At 46.4% G+C, this 21,891-nt stretch overlaps 1 pseudogene; it reads right to left on the reverse strand.

Moving 5' to 3' along the window:
• Positions 1–3,516: 3,516 nt before the first annotated feature.
• Positions 3,517–21,471, reverse strand: LOC131095711 (chromosome-associated kinesin KIF4-like; annotated as a pseudogene).
• Between the last annotated feature and the right edge of the window lie 420 nt (positions 21,472–21,891).

The following is a 21,891-nucleotide window of genomic DNA, read 5'->3' on the forward strand; positions in this document are numbered from 1 at the left end:
AATATTTGTTCTGCTCTTCTGATCATTCTCGTTTTCACAGGCACTCTGTCAGGTCTGAACAACAGGAATGAGTGATAATAAAGGTCAAAATGTCTTCCTTAGAGAAAACCTTTTCAATCTTTGCAACCTGTGTGGGAAAAGAAACAAAACAGCAATTTACCAGGAAAATACTGGATTTGCCACCTCAAGACAGACAGGCTTCAACGGGGTGGAAACCAGGACAATAATTCCTGATTGCTTCGTTGCACAGCTGAGGACATCATCCTTAGGCTGTTCAGCTATTTAACTTCTAATTAATGTCAGAGAGATGGATATCTGTCTAACGATCTGCTGGGGCATGGGCAGGACAGGGGGAATACCAAAATTGCTTTAATATCTTCTTGGCAGAGTCTTGAACTTGCTTCCTTATTAAAAAGTACATTTAAAAGAAGAAAAATGTCTGTTTATCCTAAATGTAACACAAAGTGGAGGATGAGCCACGTGCAGTTAGGAAAATATTGAGCTGTTGGACTGTAGAGATAAAAGTTTAAGCTCCTGTGCTTAGGATGCTTTGCAGGGTTTTCATGGACAGAGCACACCCTGTGCACCTCCTGTAGGGCTGAAAAATCTATGTACAGGTGGTAAATTCTCTGAAACCTACGGAAAGGATGAAGAAAAGACCTACACAGTTTGCCTTAAAAAATCCTGTATACAACTGAAAGCTAAAGACACGTTAGCGGTCCTTAGCTAATGTTCCAAGTGCTTCTCACCACAATCAAGATCAAGGAGCAGAATGCCTGGATCCATCACTCTGGAGTGAAGACGGCCCCAGGAGCTCCTTGGAGAGTGACACCAGGAGAGAGTGAACTGAGATTAAGCCTACTCAGACAGAATGAGTATATTGCGGCCGGGGGTAGTTTGTAAATTTTATTTACAGAATTGTTTTGTATATAATTATAACTGGAGTCTTAGAATTAGAGAGTGCCTCTATCCAAAGCGATGCTGAATGGCCTTGGTCCCAGGCGTTTAATCAGTATACTGGATCCATGGGAAAACCTTCTGAGGTAAAAGATCTAAACCCATCCTCTGTAGTAATTCACGGGGATCAGGTACATGAGGAGCAGGAGCGGCAGGAACGAGATCTGCGGAAACTTGAAGAGATCAGGAGAGAAGAAATCAAAGCAGGGTGCTGGGTGGTCAATGGGACGGCTTATGAGAGACCAGATGCAATTAGTGTCTCAACCTCTCCTGGTGTATACAAACACCAGGAAGTTTGTGACAGCCGAAGTGAATCAGACTGTTGGTGTAATTTCACCTTGATACAGCCTGTAGAAGTATCTTTAGGCTCAGGATGCTATCAGGCTCTCATTTAAATTTAAAATAGACACTGCACTTTTTACAACAGCAGGACCTTATACAACCCACACTAGTAATCAAATAGTTCAGACCCAACCCAAACTTGAACCTGAGGTGTATGGAATAGGCCCCTACATAGTGAGGAATGTGGGTGAACAACAACTGTTGTTCAATCCAGAATGGTCTCTCAAATGTGTTGAGTTGCTAATGCAAATTAACATCTCAAAAATCCAACCAGCCTGCTCCTCCTTCCTAAAAACATCCTTTAAGAGCTAGACAATGTGGTTACAAAGATAAGTATACCTCAGGAGCAGAAAAGGAAAGGATCTTACTGAGATGTTAAGGACAGGACTGAGAGTTTTTACATGGAATTGATTCAGAAATACTGATGAATAAGCTGGCCACTGCAGCAGGTGGCCTAGCAAAATTGAAGCAGCCTTTACAGTCATCTCTATTGGCATTAGGAACTGGGCAGTGGCAGATTTCAAAAGCACTGCCAAAGTAAGAAACAGCTGGGGACCAAGACCACAAGTTAATAGTAGAAGCACTTAGTACAGTTCATGATAATGTGCCTTTAGCTGTTAGTTGTATACAAGCACAGTTATAGCTGCAGGCAACAGCAGCTCTGATCATACAGGAAGGGGGTGAAGGTAATTTTCCAGCTGAAATTCGGAAAATTGTGTGGGATAATGCAACTGATTTTGAAAGGAAGTTTCAATCCTGGTAGACTATGGTGAATTTCACCTATGATCCTGCTTCTAATGTGGCCACTGCCTTTGTGCTTACCATACATAATGCCACTGTTTATGTTATCCATCCCATCATTGCCATAAGATTAAACCATGAAAAAAAAATACTCTGCCCTTTAGAACATAGAGTGTGGGCACGAAAGATGAATGGAAAGTGGCAGACAGTAAACTCAGAATCCTGCATTACTAGAGAGCAGATGGGATTCATTTGCGAAAGCAATACTATTAATGCCCAAGATGTGATGTGTGTTTGGACACTGAACAGAGTATTTGCCACTTTGAAATTCATCCAGTCACTGACCAGAAAACTGTGCTCGTATATACTGGAAAAGGGTATGTATGCCTGAGAACTGCCTGTGCTGCTGGAAAAATTGATAGCAATGATGTTATTCTGTCTAGTAGAAATCATTCTAATTTCTGTATTTGTAATTTTTTAAGATTATTGAGTGTGGTTTTTTGTACATGGCCCCAGTGACATCCCACCAGCTGATTAAAATAAAATGTGGATCATCACTAGTAAGATGTGATCTATAGGTGGTCACCAACTCCAAATGGAATCTTTAATAAGTTGTGTCATCCTATTGTAGTTTTGTTAATATTAGTTAGAATAAGTTTAAGATTATCCATTATCAAACGTACATGGTAAAGCACTGAAGTACACTTGTTGTCATAGGAATTTGTATGAAGTAAAAGAATTTACTTCCTCCTTTTAGGAAAGGGGAGAATGAAGCAAAGTGAAAAATTTCCAGGATGGAAATCCATTTTAATTTAGCTGAAATGTACATTTTTGAGTTGAGTCTGTGGTTAGAAACCATAGTTATTTAGCCAGACTGCAAGGCCTAATCTCAGTGAAATTACTTCAGCGAAGGACAGAGAAAAAGGGGGGAGACAGAAGATGATAGAGAGAGACAGGGACTGCTGTAAGGGCAAGCCAGCCTGACCTCAGAATTTTTTCTGATAAAAAGGAACTAGTGGTAAAAGTCACACGAAACCCATAAAAATGAATATGTATGAACCTATTGTGAAACTGTATGCATATGTATTTGAGAGAGAGAGAAAAAGAGACCTGAAGTTCTCAGAGGCACGCATGGCTTTTTTGAGGAGAGCAATCTCAGCATGCGTCCAGCACTGTAATAAACACACCAACTTTACAACTTTGACAAAGTTGTGGGGTTTTCTTCTTTCCTCCGCAAAACAGCTGGGAACACCCACCTGGAAAATCACCTCCATTCACTCCAGGAATTTCAGAGGAAAAATTCTTACCCCTCCCTGGCCCCAACACGCAAATATTTACAGAGACACAACAAAGAAAGAAGCAGTTTGGCTCCATTGCTGAGGGCAGGAGCTGCTGCTCCAGCAGGAGAATCCAACTCCCTCAAAAGTCACCAGGAGTGTGTCATAAAGGGATGGGAAAAGCTCCAGGACAGGTAAACTACTCCTTGATGTGGGTGCAGCCTGAGAACAAGCTGATGTTTCTGTTCACCATCCCCTTCCTCATCCTCCCAAAGGGATTCTGGTTCTCCCGGGACTCCTCATCCCTCCCGAGCAGGGAGGCAGCAGTGCTGGGAATCTTCAGGAGCAACTCCTGCTCTGTGAGGTCCTGCAGGACCTGGGGGAAAGCAAGGGACAATATTTGGAGTTAGTCACAGCTGGGGTCACCCACCAGAGGCAGCAGGACACCAAGTGCCAGGCCAACCTCAAGGGTTGCTTTTTTTACTCAAGTCAGGAAAAAGGCAAAATTTTTGACAAAATATCAAGATGCAGCAGGAAGAGACAGCAGTTGGAATAGTGGGAGATATGAAATAAGGGGATTTGTTTAGCTGCGGTGAAATGAGATGTGCCAGGTCAGAGAGGTCACTTTGAACATGGGCAGACAGGATTTTATCCTGCAAACTCCTCACTTCCCCTCTCTCTTTGCTGAAGGTGCTGCAGGAAAACGTGGCAAGCTCGTGGCATCACTTCAGTGTGGGAACTGAGGACTTCAGCACACTCTCAGCTTCCACACGAGCTGCCTGGAGCTGTGCAGAGTTTTCCAGCAGCAGCTTCTCCTCTGGGGTGATCTCCCTCCAAGACCCTCAGTCAGCAGCTCTGTTCTCCCCTGGGAATACCCTGGTGGTTGGAGTGATAGACACAGGCTGGGAGAAGCTCTCTTCTGCTTTCACTGTCACTGACATATTTTCATAAAAATCCTTTCTTTAGGACTTTCCCTTCTGGGAAGCTGAGGCCCCAGAAAAAGAATGTAAACAATGATTATCTGCTGCTGGGGAATGCAACAGGTGCCCCTGTGATTGGCCCATGTTGGATGTGTACAATTAATGGCCAATCAAGGACCGAGCTCTCTCTGGGACAGAGTTGGAGAGAGCTCCTTTCTTATTCATTCTTTTCTATTCTTAGCTTAGCTCGCCTTCTGAGAACTTTTCCTTCTATTTTTAGTAAAGTTATAATGTAGTATATATCATAAAATAATAAATCAAGCCTTCTGAACATGAGGTCAACATTCTCGCCTCTCTCTTCACTCTGAAGACCCTTGTGACCACTGTGACTCTTTCACCTCCGTGGGGTTTTCCAGCTTCAAGGACCCCTCCCGAGTCCCTTTTGTGCTCCTCACATGTTGTGGTTTCCTGAGGGGCAGCAGAGGGTGAAGCTCTTGCAGAGCATCCATCCCTTCCCTTCCCACCACAGCCCCCTGCTCTCCAGCTGGGAAGTTTTCCACAGCACAGGATGCTGCAGCTCAGACTAGGCCTCCACGAAATAGGCAACAGTTTGAGCACTGTGGGATGTCCCTGCTCCACATCTCTGAGATCCAAGAGCAAAATTCCCACTTGAAACATCAATTTCTCATGGACCTTCCTCCTGCTACAACCTCCTCCCCCACACCATTCCTTCCATTCTTAAAAAGAAATCTGGGAATGAGTCAGGGTTTTGTGTTGTCTGAAGCCAATGACAAAACTTTAATTTACTTAGGCCAAAAGGAAAAATTGAACTTTTTACCCTCAGATTTGTGGATGAGAAGTAGGAACACGAAAATTTTTGCTGTGAATCTCCAAAACTCTGTCCTGAAGGCAGAGTCTGGTCCTGCAGCAGAAAATTTTCCTCAGTTACCAGAGGGGCACTAATTAGTGACATTCACAGAGTTTCAGCAAAGTGCACATGCTCTGCCTGGACAAACTAGACTCGTGTGGGAATTATCCCTTTCTCCAGCTTTGCTGCTGCCCAAATGCAGGCCCTGCAGCCCCTGTGCCCCCCAGAGCCAGCAGCACTCACCAGGCCCCGCTCCCTGTTCCTGCACGTGGCTGTGGAGCATCCCAACTTCTGCCTCCTGCAGCCACACTGCCTGTTCCCACAGAGGCCCTTGCACGAGCACTGTGAGGGAGGGAAGGGGAATCCAATGGCCAGGATGCTCCTGGAAGGCTCCAGGTCCTGCCAGCTGTGGCATCTCAAGGACGGGGACACCCCCAAGCTGCCCTTGTTGCATTTTGCTGGCGTTTCACTGCATTTTGCTACATCCTGGAATAACTTCCTCCTAATATCCAGAATAAAATCCTTCCACCTACAGACCCATCTTCAAGATCTAAGGATAAGTACCTTCAGCTACTCAGTGCCTGACTGGAGGTTATGCCAAAGGATCCCAGTTTCTGTGCCACACTTCCACAAAAAGAGGGAGTCCCCACCTCAAAAGCCTCAGGAATTTTTTGAGCCACAGGCTGAAGCTCCAGACTGACACAGACAGATGGAAGGTGAGGCTCTGTCAGGACTGCAAGCTGCAGGTTCCCAAAGGAAACAGAGATCCACAACAGACCATCCTTTTTTTTTTTTTGTTTGCTTTTCCCCCTAAAATTGGCTCCCTGGATGGATCTGGCTGCTGTTGGGGCTGTCCCTAAAGCAGTGGCCAGCTCAGACCCAAGACAGAACATGGGAGCAGGACAGAACATGGAAGAAGGTGACTTGGACAGGGAAAACCTGTCCAGGAAAGTCTTGCTGACTGCAGACAACCTTTGCTGTGTCTGTGGGAATGTCCCAAATATCCCCAGGCACCCAAATAACCCGTTCCTGCCACTTTGAGAACAGTGGAGACACCACACCTCAAGCTCCATCCCACCCCCTGCACACAGCAGGTTCTTCCCTAGCAGACACTGCATCAAGGGCAGCCGGATCTTATCCCCATGAGGTTTCTCCTGGTTCCTCTGCCTGCTTTCTCAGGAAGCCAGTCAGAACCCTCCAGCTCTCCAGGGTCAGAGAGCAGCTCCTGTATAGGTGGCCTGTGAGTCTTAGTATGTATTGTATAGATGGCCTGTGAGCGATGGTAAAATCTGTGTATTGTTTACGTGGCCTTGCCCCGATCCTAGTTGCTCTAAATGGGCTGCAGCTGTCATGTCCTTAATTGGGCAGCAGCTGTGGCTGGTGAAGATAACTGGGATAAAAAGGGGGTGGGTTGGCTAGTCAGGGAGAGCCTTGGAGGAGCCCTGATGAAGAAGCAGGAACAGCACTGCTGTGAAGAGCTGCCTGTGAGAAAACCACCCAGAAGGTATGGCACTCTAGAAATATGATAACAACAACATGATGGCAACAAGTGGTGACCCCGATGTGATGGAGATATGCAGCCTGAAGAGCTGTGGCTGCCTGAGAGCTGGAGAGGTTAAGACAGCCAAGATCTGTGAAGAAACATGGCCTTTGAGTTGAGGAGCTGTGGAGGTACACAGCCTTTGAGTCATGGTGGGTTATATGTATAGTAATTGTATAATTGTTAAAAGAAAAGGGGGAAATATAGGTGGCCATTGAACCTTAGTATGTATTGTATAGGTGGCCTTTGAGCCATAGTAAAATCTATGTATTGTATAAGTGGCCTTGCCCTGATCCTAGTTGTTCTAATTGGGCTGCAGCTGTGATGTCCTTAATTGGGCAGTAGCTGTGGCTAATGAAGATAACTGGGATAAAAATGGGCTGGGGTGGGCTGGCCAGTCAGGGAGAGCCTTGGAGGAGCCCTGACAAAGAAGCAGGAACAACACTCCTGCCTGTGAGAACATCAACAAAAAGGTATGAGGCTTTAGAGCTATGAGAACGACAATACTCCTCCACATCCACCTCAGGGCTGGGTGCTTGGGGCTTGGCTGTCATCTGCTGGCAGCGCTAGGGCTGCAACACAGGAGCACTAGGGGTTAGGCCACCAAAAATCAGCTCTGTTTCATTAATAATATTGATAATTATTATATGTTAATAGGGTTTTATTAGAGTTTTCAGAGTTCCTCACGGCCAAGAAGGTTGTGGGGTGAGGGAGGGAAAAAATGATCTAATTTATCAGGATTGAAAATTCAATCAATTTAAACTATTGGTGACAAATCCTTGAAAGTCTAGTTGTTGATGCATCACGTGACAAAAAAAAAATGTCACACTCCTGTCCAAAGAATTTTAAATCATTTCTTCTTTACAGCACTACGATATGGCTCCATGCAAAGCAGAAAAGTTGGCTGTGAAACACATGCCTTGCTCCATAATTTGAAGACTGGGAATGCTACAGAAAAACAATCTGGATTGTGAAGGAGGATGCAGAGTCAGAACTACAATGAGGAAACAGGGTTGGGGGTTTGTTTGCTTTTTTTTTTTAACCAAAAAACTAATGTAAATTATTTGAGTCTCCTGGAAAGGACTGAAGGGGCCACTTCAAAGAGCAGAACTTCCATGAGTAGAAGAAGTGCCTGGTAAAAGCAGCTTGGGAGAAAGAAAACCATATCAATAGCCAAGATGAACTCTGGCAAGAATTCAGGTGCTACACAAACTGTGCAGCCTCTTACTTTGGGTGGAACACAACCAGAAGGAGACTCAGGTGGCCTTTGCTGGATGTGCTGGAGCTTCTGGCCACTGGCAACTGGGAGGAGCAGCAGTTTCTGTCAAAAGGGACAAGAATTAGCTCTGCAAAATCATCAAACCCAGCTGCCATTAGGCTCTGGGGTCTGTACAAGGCTCTACCGGTTTCAGAGTGTCATTTTCCCAGAGGAGTTCCTGGTTCTTCTCACAGATCTCCCTTGTTTTTCCCAGCTCTTCCTCCAGTTTGCAGGACAAGAGGAAATTTGTTTCATTGGAGATAAATAAGAGAAAACCCCCCCAGGGTTATTCCAGCCTGTACAGCGACCACCCCATGCAGGCTTCTGCAGAGGGAACACACAATCCTTCTCCTAATTCCAGGAATCCCAAAGGACCCCAGCCTCTGCACCTGGAACCGCAGTCGCTCCTGCAGATGTTTCTCCAGCTCATTCAAGGAATCTTCCAATCTCTTCTCTGCTGCTTCTTTCTGCTGGAGTTGTCTGAGCAGGCACAGAACCTAAAAGCAAGTTGGAATAAACAGGGGTGAATTCCTGAAAGGAGCACTTGGCATCAAAGTCCAGGCTCAGGGAAATTTCCTGCCACTTCCAGCACGATTCCACCCTGATCTATTTGAAAAGTGATCTTGTGCTCAGGTGTAACCTCCTCATTTAGAGCAGGAGGAAAGTTACTGAATAAACCAATTTGCACAGGATAAATATAGAGATTTCTTTGGCTTCGAATGAACCATCTGCAAAAATCCAACAAAATTTGAGCTGATATTCAGCACCAGCTTCACTTCAGCACATCTCCCTTTGCCTTCCTTGCTGAGCAGACCTGGAGATCAGACTCAAAGATTTCCATGAGCTGTGATTCACCTTTTCCTGGTGTTGCTGTTCCTGCACCAAAGTCTGATTTTTGGAACTCTGCCTCTGTCTCTGCTATGTGTCTTCTCTCTTCCATGAGCATCTTCTGCACATCAGAGCAGCTGGCCTGGCCACTCTGCAGTTTTCTCAGCTGCACTTTGGAGGAGACCAGCTGGAAAACAAGGGCAAGGCATGGCTTGGGGCAGGGATTCCCTGCTGGCACAGGTGCTGCAGTGTGGAGGAGAAGCATCCCTGCAACTTCCAGCCACGCCAGGAGCTGGAGCAGCCCTCAGCACCAAGGAGTCCAGGGGAGATTCAAAGGCAGACGCTTTGGAAGTGCAAACCAGGGAGCTGAGGGTCTTGTTCACAGTTCTGAATTCACCTCCCTTCCTGCAGCACTTGGCGTGTTTTCCCTTCTTCCTTCTCCTTTGGTTTCCAAGCACCAGGGAGCAACAGGTAATTCTGTCCTTCAGTTGCTCTTTCCCCGATCCCACAATACCCCAATTTTTCTTTTTCCCATCTTGACACCAATTCCACTGCTTCCCTGCTTGCTCAGGAAGTATTTTAGATACTTTTTCTTCTCTTTCACTTTTCAAATTTGCCTTCCCCTTTCCTGTGCAAGCATTTAGCTGCCATCTCCAGACCCTCATCTATTCCACTCCCCTCTTCCCTGCTTTTCTGATTTCACTCCCCAGTATAGATTACTTTAATAAACCTCATCCACTATGAGGAGGCTGTACTCAAATTCCTTTGGTCACTTCCTGTTATTTGTGGCTAAGCAGACTTACAGCCTTTGTTTTCAGAGAAAAAAGAGGAAAATGCAGGGTTTACCTCTCTCAGGAGACACTTCAGGGCACGTTTGGCCTCCAGGGTGGTGGCAATGCTGTCCCAGCACTGCTTGGCCCAATCTCCATTGTCTGCATCCAGGAGTTTCTGCTGCAGATCTGCTATCTGGGCACTCCTAGGGAAGAATCTGTAGATTTGGCTTTACAACACAGGAGAAAAACATGGCTGGTTTCTGGGCTAGTGTTAACATTCCCAGAATATTAAGCAAAATAGTATCAACTGAGATTTTTTGCTGCTCAGTAGAGCACCTGGAGCCTGCATTGCCTCCCTGTGGAGTTCTGCCTCCACTCCACATTCCCAAATAGAAGTGGAGGTTTTTCCCTCAGAGGTGCTCACTGACAGCTCAAAACAGCCAGTCTAAGTGCCTGAGTATTTTCCCCAAATTTTGGAATAATTCCAGCCAGGAAAACCCACTGAAAAGGGTTTGGGGGTTTCACCCCCTGAAAAGCCATTTTCAACTTATTTGGTCAGTTTGCCAGTAGATACTTGGCCAATACCAAAAACCATTCCTCCATCTTTTACAGTTTGCTGTAAATCCCTCTGGTGGATGGGGTGTTGTGGCCAAATTTCTTCCTGAAGCATCCTTTGAACCCCAAGAATAGGAAATTCTCGGTTGTGTAAAAATGGATTTTTGTATCAAATTTGGCATTTTTGGGCTTGTACAAAACAAAGACAAACTTCAGATGTCACTCTGTGTATAAAGATGCAGATTCTTGGTGTAATTATACCTCAGCTCTGTTTTCAGTTACAATTTTCCATGGGGAATGTTTTTCATCTGTGGAGACAGAGCTTGGCCACCCATTCCACCAAACACCAAAGGCGCTCCAGGTAGCATTGGAAGGCTTTCCTTGCTGACACCCAGTGTAAATATGATTAAAGACTGCAGATGCAGAGGAAAAAGGTTTGTCCATCACTATGGCTCAGACTGTAAAGGTGATTTTGAATCTTGGAGCTTTGGAAAAAAGATTTTCAGCATCTGTATTTTCAATTTGATTGGCAGTGGCTCTAAAACAATTAGATGGGTTAGGGTGCTGGTTAAGCAAGCACAGCAATGCAACTTCTCTTGTACTGGGCGAAAAGGCTTTCCCTCATCATTGCAGTGCCAGCCTGTGTGGATGAGCACTGGGGCAGTGCCTTACCTGAGCTCCATCTCTGTTTGCAGGCTCTCAATCTGCTGGAGACAGAGACATCCGTGTCCAGAGCCTGCAGGTCAGCCAGACAGTACGTGCGCCTCTGCAAGCGCAGCACACGGGGATGCAGGGCAGCAACAGGGGAGGAAATCGCACTTTTACAGGTATTCCAGCCAGGAAAGCCTCCAGGCGTCTCCCCACAGCTTCTGTTCCATTGTTCCTCCCCAGAAGCCTGTGCTAAGGAGAGTGAGCCACTCGCGCATCCCTCAGAATCCTTGAGGTTGGAAAAGCTCTCCCAGAACGTTGAGTCCGACCATTCACCCAGCACTGATGGGTCACCCGTGTCCCCAGGTGCCACATCCAGGTGGTTTTTGGACACTTCCAGGGATGGTGATTCCAGCACTTCCCTGAGCAGCCTGTCCCAAAGCCTGCCTGCCTTTTCAGGGAAAAAAAAAAATTCCCAAATTCTACTAAGTAACAAGTTCCTTCAGCACCTCTTGTCCCTGACATTGAGAGGATAAAAATATTAACCCTTTCTCCCAGAAAGGATGGGATCCATCCCCACCTTCGGAGGGAACATGGTGGTCAAGAAGGAGAGAGAAGAATGAATCTGAACAGCCAGAGGAGTGGGATGGGAAAAGGGGAATTTCCTTCTTACCCGCAGCTTTGGACGGGGGTTTTCTCCAGCATCTTTCTTCTCTTTCAGCTGAAGAAGCTCGTTTGCCAGGATTTTCCTGTCCTCCAGCAGGTCTGCCAGGTGTCTTCGAGCTTCCTCAGTGCTGACAAGAACCTCGACTTCGTTTGCAAGCCAGCTCTGAAAAAATAACCTCCAAAACCCAATGGCTGGACTCAATTTCAGGACTGAATCCTTCTGATTAATCCCATTGCAATTCCCTGGTCCTCCTGCTGTGCTCCAGCCACCAAGGCCAGCAGCACCCACCCCAAATCCCAGTTTTCCCAGTGTAGGGATGCAAAACCACTGTTACCCACTTCGACTTGTGCAGCAATTCCTTCCGTGCCCTGATTTTGGCTCTGTTTCCATTTATCTGCCACCTACTTCTGCCTCTGCAGGGCATTCTTGAAGTGTTTGTTGGCAGCTGCTGCCTGGAAAAGATTCCACAAGGAGCTGAACAGGGACTGCAAATCATCTGCTACAGCTGGAAACACCAGGGATTCCCAGCCCAGGGCAAACGCTGGGACAGCGACAGCACAAGGTTAATAAATCTCAAGTAATCCTGGTTTTACTCAAGGATTCCTGCCTTTATTTCCTTTGCTGCCATTCCTCCTTTAAAAGAAAAACTCCTGCTATGCCTGGAGGCAGAAGAAGACACCCAAAATGAGAGGTTGAAGATGAATTTCTTCTACAAAGCCGTCCTGAAAGGATTCTGAACTGCAACCTTGTAGATGCACCACCCAAACTCATTCCCCACTTCCTACCTTGGGCATCTGCATTGCCACAGGAGCCTGGCCCCCAGAGCCACCTGGCCCCTTAAGGAGCAAATTTAGCTGGGATCCCTCAAAAGCAAAAATGGGGGTTTCTCTACAGAGAGAATTTATTTTTTTCCCCAGCCTCTAAACTTCCTTTCACAGGTTTCTGTGTATCCTGTTCCTTCCTCCAGCCCCACTTGGCAGACTTTAGGAATTGGTTGGGATTTCCAGGAGATGTTGGCTCCTCACCTCCTCTGTTTTGTGCCGGGGGTCATTGGCCTGCCAGCTATCTTTGAGCTTCCTCAGCGCTGACAAGAACCTCAACTTCGTTTGAAGCCAGCTCTGGAAAAATAACCCCCAAAACCCAGTGGTTGAGGAGCTTGAGGAACTCATATTGTCTCTTACGGTCCTGCAAGGAGAAACAGCTGCAAGAGTCTTTTGCAGTCTTTTTGTCATTTTCCATGACAAAAGAAAGGGTGCAGCCCCAAAATTCCAGCCTGGGCACCCCAAGGCAGTGAGGGGCAGGAATTGCTGTGGCGCTCCAGGTGTTTGCTGGCCATTGCACTCAGCAGCTGGATTTTATTGACCCGCAGAGCCAACATTCTTTTGGAAGTTTAAAAACCTCCCATGCTGAGGTCAAACCCCATAACTGTAAATCCTTAAAATATTGACTGATTTTGCCTTCTGCTTCAGAGCAGAGTCACAGCTGTGGCAAGAGCTCGAAGATCTCCGGGCACAAACAAGTCCAAGTGGTTAAAGTGGCAGCCACACGAGTCAAGCTTCTTTTCAAAGCATTCCCAGCTCTTCTAAGAAACTTCCCAGTTAAAGAAACCTTTCAGCAGCAGTTTGGAGGGAGGAATCGTGTGAGGGGCTGGTTTGATCACCTTTTCCTTCAGCTGGATCACCTCCTGGTCCTTCTGCTGCTTCCACTGCCTGAATTTCTCAGTGTCTTCCTTCATCTCACGCATCAGCTGTACCCTTTGCTGCTTCATTTCCTGAAAGACACCAGTGGCTGGAAGAATTATCCAGGATTTACATCCTAAAGCGCTCCAATCTCCATTTGCCCCTGTGCCTGCCAGGTGTGGGGAGTGGAAGATGGGAAATCTTGCTGTGCTCCCACACTCAGGACACTCTCAAAGTGCTAAAATACAGAGATTTTTTTTTTTTTAGCATAAGAGGAAGATCAACACAGGCACAATTTAGAGAAATCAAAGAGGAATCAAATTATTTGACTGAGGCAATAAATTAGAACTGCCAGAAGACACTTTGGACTTATTTTCCTCCCAAAACTCACTAGTCACCTGCCTATTGCGGTCATGTAGCCACAAGAATCTTGCCAAAACCTGCAGTCTGAATAAACAGAAAGTGGATTCCTAAGTGGGATTCCTGTCAGGGATTTCTGGGATTCCTACCTGGGAGCTGCTTTGCCCACAATGGCTCAAGTCAGAGGTGCCTATTTGTTACCCTGATCTCCTGGTTCAGTTCGGATACCGTGTGCTCTGTGGATTCCTTCAGCTTCAAGAGCTTGGATTGCTCATTCAGCTTCTTCTTGAGCTCAGTAATTTGTGCTTCCAGCTCCTGGAGCCTTTTCCGGCGCCGCTCGCTCAGCTTGGAGAGGAGCAGCAACAAATCCAAATGTCACCTCTGCCACCTCTGCTGCTGCTGAAAGCCCACAGGAGGCTTCTCTGCAGCTCCTGGCACATTAAAGGGACATTTTTACACCAAAAAACAGTTTTTACAGATCATGGAAGTGCAAGACATTGGATTTGCAGACACACTGACAACCCCCAGGGCTGCAGGCAGAGCCCTCTTACTTGGCCTGGTTGATGTCCTTCTTTGCTATTTGCAGAGCAAGAACCAGCTCCTCCTTTTCCTCCTGCAAGTTGCTGATCTCCAATTTCAGATCCCTTGGAAAGACACCCTGAGACAAAGCTTTAAGACTGAGAAACTGTGGGAACTCAGGACATCACTCCGGATGTCCAGAGTTACCGAGACAACCCTTGGGGGGCTCAGAAATCCTGGAATGTTGCCAGGAGTGCTTGGTGGTTGGATTTTGACCCTGCACGGGATGTACCACCTGTCTGAGGACGAGAGAATCACTTGGGGATAAATGGTGTAAGAATTAATTATTCACTGGGTGAAAATACAGATTTTAGGATTTTGGTGCAGGGGGGTTGTGGAAACAAATGGAGGGATCAGGGCGTGTCTTGTCCGTCTTCTTTCTTCTTCTTGTCATCCATTTTCTGTGGTGATGTTGGCACTTTGGGATTGGTCCTTAGTGAAGGTGCAATTGCTAATATGGGTGAAAGGTATTGGGAAATAAAGGTAAATATGATATATGTAGTTTTTAGCATAAAAATAGACGACTGCCCAGTGGGAGGTCAGAGTGCCCTTGGCTGCCTTGCTGGTCAGACCTCTGTTGCAGCTACGTGTATTCAGCCTTCTAGAGCAGAGAAGGTCAGAGCCCGGCTAGCTGAGGGTAAGGCCCACACCTCACTGCACGGTCTGCCAGCGCCCCTCGGTGCCCTAAGGCCGCGGGCTGTGCTGGCTGCGGCCTGGATCGCCGCTAAACGACGAGAAGGAAGGAGCTGGACCCTTGCCGCGAGGGCTAAACTTGGTTTATTGGAAAGCCCACGATGTAACAGCCAATGACCAAGAACAAAGGGTGCTTAGGGGTTATAAAGGGAAGGGGTGGACCTGGGAGGGGTTTACAGAAGACCAATGGGGGGAGAAGAGGGGATGAACTTAACTTAGGTACCAGGTATGGAGGGGTTCCGGGACCACAGCCAACCACAACCCCCAAAGAGGAGAAGCTTCTGGAATGCTAGGTGGAGTGGGGGGGTGGGGGGGGGGTGATTGGCTTGGCCCAGGGAGGAGGAAAAGCCTACATATAAGGGAAAAAGGGGAGGAGGAATTATATAACCTAACAGATTGACAATAGAACTGGCCGGGCTGTGGCGGGAAAACTGAGGAGGGCAGAACCATTTTACACAAAACGGGGGGGAGCAGATACATAAAATGGGGGAGGAATTAAATGAACTTAATGAACACACTACAACACTCTGTCAGGCTGGAAGAAAATTCTGTAGATAAGAAATAATAAACAATACTGAAGACTGAAAATCTGAGGAGTGCAGACTGGTCCTTTGGAGTGCGGGCTGTCCCAAAGCTGTCCTATGCGTGACCGGGCAGAGACAAAAGCTGGACCGGTCAAGCAACCTTGAAAAACCCGGTTCCTTCACAGCAGGCTGCTGAACCACCTCATCTCAGAGCAGTGTGAGGGTCACAGGGGCTGGCCCAGCACACTCTGGAGCTTTGGAGTGCACAGAGTCACTGGGGTTACATCCTGACTGAATCATTCCATAGATGAGAGATCCCAGCACAGCAGTGACCCAGCTCATGGAATAAACCCAAACCAGAACAGACTCCTGAGGACAGACCTCCTCCCTTCCCTCCCCATTGGGGAAAACAAACTGAGCAAGGAGGATTTCAGCTTTACCTGGTACTGGCACTCAATGGGCCCAAGCTGAGTATCTTTTTGAGGCCTTTTTTTGGCCATAGCCTCTTTCACAGTCAGGGCTTTGTGGAGCTCCAGCAGCTCCCTGGAGAGCTGTGCCTGGCGCAGGGCTGTCACAGACATCTTCTGTGAAAAATCCTTTCTTTAGGATTTTCCCCCTTCTGAGAAGCTGTGGCCTCAGCAATAAAATGTGAACAATGGTTATCTGCCGCTGTGGAATGCAACAGGTGCACCTGTGATTGGTCTCCTGTGGAAGTTTGGATTTACTGACCACTCACGGCAGAGCTGTTCTTGCTTTCTGCCTGGACACAGAACTTTGTTTATTCCTTCCTTTTCTATTCTTAGCTAGCCAGCTTCTGAGAATTTTTCTCTCTATTGCTATTAGCGTAGTAGTAATGTAATATATAGCATAAAATAATAAATCAAGCCTTCTGAACATGAGGTCAACATTCTCGCCTCTCTCTTCACCCTGAAAAACCCTTGCAAGCCCTGTGACACAGGGTGTGTTGGGTGCTGAAGACAGAGGCTCTCTTGGATTCCCACTTTGCTCCCTGCAGGAGACACAGCCATGAGGAGAGGCCAGTCCAGAGCTCCTGAATTACATTATTTCCACAGAGCACTTCAGATTCATTTTTATGTAAAAAAATCAAATCTTCAGAAATGAGAACGGGTTCTTGAGCGTGAACATATTGAGGTTGAAACAGCACGGACAAGGGTGATGATTTATCAAGCATTTGGGTTAGAAAATGAGCAGGAGGGAGCAGATAAAAGAGGTGAGGAGATAAAACCATGCCCCAGTGAGGTGTGCACTGCTGAGCCCCTCACTTACACCTGGAGAATCCTGTTCAGAGTTTGGCAGCTCTGCAGCAGCTTCTGTGGTGGCAGCGCTTTCGCTCTGGTGGACAGAGAGGAGAAAACTTGGGTGAAAAGGGAAATATGAAATAAAATGAAGGGAATAACAGTCTGTTGGCACATTATGGCAAAGCACAGTGTGATTCTCCTTTGCCCAGAGCCTCTCTGGAAAGAGGAGGCCATCATCCTCCTCCTCAAGGAATATGGGGAAACTCCTCCATGTCTAGTTGGGAAAAACATTCCTTGAAATCTTCCCTTAACTCCAGCACTGGAGAGAACAGGAGGAGGAGAGAACAGAGGAATGTCCAGTGAGGGAGAACTGAAATTCCTTCATTAGACAAAAAGCTGGAAGCTTCTATTTAACAATTTCAGAGCCCTGAAATTTATATTGTCCATAAAAATCACAAAGTTTTGAACACTCCATCCAATTTAGGGGCTGCAAATCCACACCAAGCTCCTGTGTCAGGTTTTTCCATGTAGACTCCTCGTTCCCTTCCCTTCAGGAGCAGCACAAGTGGCCTTTCTGCAGCATTACAGCACACCAGGACATTTTTGAAGTGGATCTCAAGAGTCATTTCACATTTTAATTGCTGGGCTCCTTGAGGGAAGCTGTTGGAGTGGAATCCCAGATTTCCTGGGATTGTTGTCACAGCTCCCTGGGTTCAGCCTTACCCTGCAGCTCAGCCAGCACCTGCTGCAGGTTCCTGATCGCCTCCACGTTTTCCTTTAGCTCCTTATCTTCCACAGTGTCCACCAGCTTCTGCAGATCCAACTTGCACCTGGAAACGTGGGAACAAGTCCATGCTGAGTTTGTGCCAGGGAAGAGCAACCTTCCCCACTCAGCCTCTGGATTAATTCTGGATGAACAAACTCCAGCTGATTGGACCCAGTTTATCCCACTGAAAACACTGAATTCCCAAGCACATTATCCCGGGAAAAGGGTATGGGGACACTTAGACAGCATGGTGCTGGAGCTGCTCTAGTTTTGCATTCATCTTCTCATTTTCTTGCTCTGTCTAGAGATGTCAGAATTGTAGAAGATAAGAAGCCATAAATCAGCTGAAATCCAAGGCCAGTTTGGATTTCACAGCATTTTTTCAGGGATAGTCACTACAGGCAATAAGAAAAAAGCAGGGTGGGGAAGGGAAAGCACAAGTGTGCAAGTGCTATTTAAAATATTAAAACAAAATATTTAAAGTATTAAAAGAGCTGAAAGATTCAGCTGAAGATTTTTCCAAAAGGAAACTAAAGACCAACAGATTCAGGCAGCTTTTTCGTTCTGACTGGTTTGGAATCAACATGAAAGGAACACTTAAGATAGGTTCTCACTATGTCATAAATACTGGAATTGCTGTTGATTCACTCCCAGCAATTTAGAGCTCTCCTGGGAAAATGAACTTACTAGGATGATCCTCACTCAGCCCCTGGCTCAGCTTCTGCTTCTCCTCCTGCAGGGATTGGTTCTTCTCCATCAGGGATTCGCGGCTCTCTGAGGGGGCCAAACCACTGCAACAGCAAGGAGCAGCTGGTTGTGAGTTTGGGCTTTGGGACGGCACTGAAATCACCTCCAAAATTATTATTATTTTAAGTAATTTAAAAGAAATAGCCCAGAATGGTTTGGGAGGGGAGGATCTTAAAGCTCATCCAGCTCCACCCCTGCCATGGGCAGAAACACCTTCCACAGATCAGGCTGCTCCAGGGTCAGTCCAAGCCTTGGACACCTCCACAATGCAGGAGAAACCTCCAAAGAGAGGTTGTGAACTCCATGTCCTTGGTTTTGGAACATTCCCATGTGGAGAAATAGCTGCGTGACAAGGACCCAGCTAATCTGAGTCCCTGCAGCTGCAAAACACTGTGGCCTTGAGCATAGCTGTGGTACGATAACAAGGTTGAGAGAGACATGAGAAAAAGGAGATGTAAGTTCCAAAGAGTGAGGAAGAGCTGATATCTAATGGTATAACCAACAGACTGCTTGGCTTACAGAATATGTATGAGCTTATTACTTGTTGTGCATAAATATCTGATGCCCTCATCAATAAATGAAGCTTGCTGGTCACTCATATTGAGCGTCCAATCTTCCCTCACCGTGACATTCCCAGAACACAACACCTGCACAGTCCAATTCTGTCCCAGATTTTGTGCTTTTAAGGGTAGTGGAAGGGAACACATTTAGGGGTAGAGGGGTGAGGAGAACAGGGATGGAGGGGTCTCAGAGACAGGAATTTATTCAGGAGGTGTTTCCTGCTTCCTCTTTTACTTCCTGCAACAGATTTTTGCAATCATAAGGTGTTTGCTACAAAACTAAATATCCCATGGAATTCCAGTAAGGATGACAAAAAGAGGGGAGAAGAAGCAACCATTTTGTTTCCCCCTCACTCCACAGCCCTGTCTGGGGCTGAGAGATGCAGAGACTTCTCTGGAGTGTGATAAATACACATCCAGAGCACGTTAAATAACAAATCTTACTTGAGAGCCGCAGGCAGGGTCCCTCCATGGGCCTGGAGCAGCAACACCTGGAGCTGCTGGAGCTGCAAAAACAAATAATGATTGCTTGTAAATGTAACAGCTCCATGGACCCTTGGTCTTCCTCACTCCCCTGCTCCATAATTCCCCTTTTACCACTGCCTGGGGAAAGGAGTAGTGTTGTTACTGTACTTCAAATTATTTATTCCTCAAATATACGCCTCAAAAAGTTCTTCACTTCCCTCTGGGATCACCCCAGGAAAACCTCTTCCCTTCCCCTCGTGCTGGGCACAGGCAGGAGATGTCAGGAGGGCACCAAACCATCTCTGTATTTTTGATTGTGCCTGTAGCTCACCAGGCAAAACTTAAATTACAGCAGCACCATCACTTTTCTCTGGCTGCAGAAACACTCCAAAAAAATCCACACATCCCCTTCCCACCACCACCAGAGACAGAGCAATGCACATTAGGGATGTTTTGCTACCTACTCCAGCCACCCAGACTTAAAGACACTCCTCTGGATGATGCAGAGACCTGGTTCACTGACAGAAGCAGCTACATTGCCAGTGGAAAGCGACGTTGCGAAGTGCACAGTGACTACCTGCAGAGAGGTAATAGAGTCTGGACCCTCACCAACAGGGACCTCTGCGCAGAAGGCTGAGATAAATGCATTGATCCGTGCCTTAGAAACAGCAAAAGGAAAAGAAAATAAACATCTATACAGACTTGAATTGTGCATTCGGAGTTGTGCATGCACCTGGAGCCATCTGGAAGGAGAGGGGACTGCTGACCTCACAGGGAAAGAAGAGACAATCCAGCTGCTGGAAGCAGTTCATCTGCCTGAAAAAGCATAGTAAGGCACACCAGAGAGTGAGCTTAAAATTGGAGGGAAGAAATGAGCTGGTGGATGGAGAGGCAAAGAAAGCAGCAAAGGATGAGGTACAGATTTTCCTCAAAGGTAAGCCATAATATAATAATACCAATCAAAAGAGACGTACAACTACAAGGGGTGGGCTACCATTGAAAGAGAGCTAGTAATCCCTTCCCATTTTCGTGGTTACTAGTGAAGGAAGGGCACTAGAAAACACACTAGGGCCTAACTACTTAAAAGCTTTTTATAGAGTGTGGCTCCTTTCTCAAAATAACCAAGGCTGCCAGTGATACAAAGTGCATTGAAAGGAAGTGTTAACTTCTAAGTAGTAGTTTCCACAGGCTTTCTAGAACACATACCTGATTGAAAGAATCATTGCCAGGAATTTACATGCAACTATCACTCAGGTGAGCCGACAATGTGATCCTTGCCTCCAGACTAACCCCAAAATACCCCCCGGCCAAAACTCGGTCAGACTGGGAGAGGCCATGGGCCTGCACAGCAGTGGCAAATTGACTTTTCAGAACTCCCAAGGAAAGGGGGGTATCAGTATTTAGTGATATTGGTATTGTTAGATACATTTTCAGGGTGGCCAAAAACATTCCCCACCAGAACTGTCAAAGCTCAAGACGTGACCAGATTATTTTTACAAGAAACAATACCACGCTTCAGAGTTCCAGCCACGATATCCTCAGATAAAGAATCATATTTCATTTCCAAAGCAGTGCAACAGAATAGTGGCCACCTGGGCATAGATTGGGAACTTCACGCTCCATACTGCCCCAATCAAGTAGCCAGGTAGAGAAAATGAATCATTTGATTAAGCAGCAGATTGTAAGACGGGGGCAGGAAGTTAATCTACCCTGGCCCCAAGCTCTTCCACTGGCACTATTGCAAATTTGAACTAAACCTCGGGGTAAAGGAAAGCTGAGTCCTTTTGAAATGCTCTATGGAATACCATATGGAATACAAAAGGGAATGTCCACCCACATTGGGGTGATAACACTGGCCACCTGCATGGTGGCTTTAAGCAAACAGCTCAGAGAAATTGAGAAACACGTGGCTGGAACTCAGAGCAGAGAGCTAGATGGGCCAGTACATAACATACAGTCTGGAGATTATGTATATGTTAAGCCTCTTGCAGAAAAGACTTTGGAATGATCCCTTTCGCCTGGTCACATATGTGACAGTGTTCACAGGGGTCCGAGGATGAGGGAAGGGACAAGGATCTGACTCCGTGTTTCAGAAGGCTTGATTTATTATTTTATGATGTATATTACATTAAAACTATACTAAAAGAACAGAAGCAAATGTTTCATCAGAAGGCTGGCTAAGAATAGCAAAAGAAAGAGTGATAACAGAAGTTTGTGTCTCTCTGTCTGAGCCAGCTGACTGTGAGTGGCCATTAATTAGAAACAACCACATGAGCCCAATCACAGATGCACCTGTTGCATTCCACAGCAGCAGATAACCATTGTTTACATTTTGTTCCTGAGGCCTCTCAGCTTCTCAGGAGGAAAAATCCTAAGGAAAGGATTTTTCATAAAAGATGTCTGTGACACACACACACACAAACCTCCTTCCTGCAGTTTTCTGAAAACTTGTTCCTTTTGGGCATCGTGGTCTGGGAAACACCATTCTTCCTAACTTCTTCATAATGACCAGAAAGGCAGCTAATAAATATTTCTATTGCTGAATGGTGTCTCCATTTACCCAGGAAAGGACAGAGCCTCATACAGCAAACACTGAGTGCTGATGGTTCCTGTTGCTGTTTAGTTCACAGGAGGTGCTCAGCATCTGCTGGTGCTGGGTCTGAAGGGATCAGGGCTCATTGCTGCAGTTTCTCCTAATTATGGGATAATTTCAGCGCAGAAAGTTAGCACTGGCAGGCAGATGTCTGACAAGGATATAATCTAAGCAGACATTTCTTCTCCTAAAGGTACAAACAAACAGCACAAAGCAAAAGTTTAGGGTACATTGCATTATTAGAGCTGAGAGGATCCTCCTTCTCAAGTCACCTCTCTTGTGCCATCCAGGC

This window comes from Melospiza georgiana, chromosome Z (genome assembly GCF_028018845.1).
Source record: "Melospiza georgiana isolate bMelGeo1 chromosome Z, bMelGeo1.pri, whole genome shotgun sequence".
Taxonomy (NCBI): domain Eukaryota; kingdom Metazoa; phylum Chordata; class Aves; order Passeriformes; family Passerellidae; genus Melospiza; species Melospiza georgiana.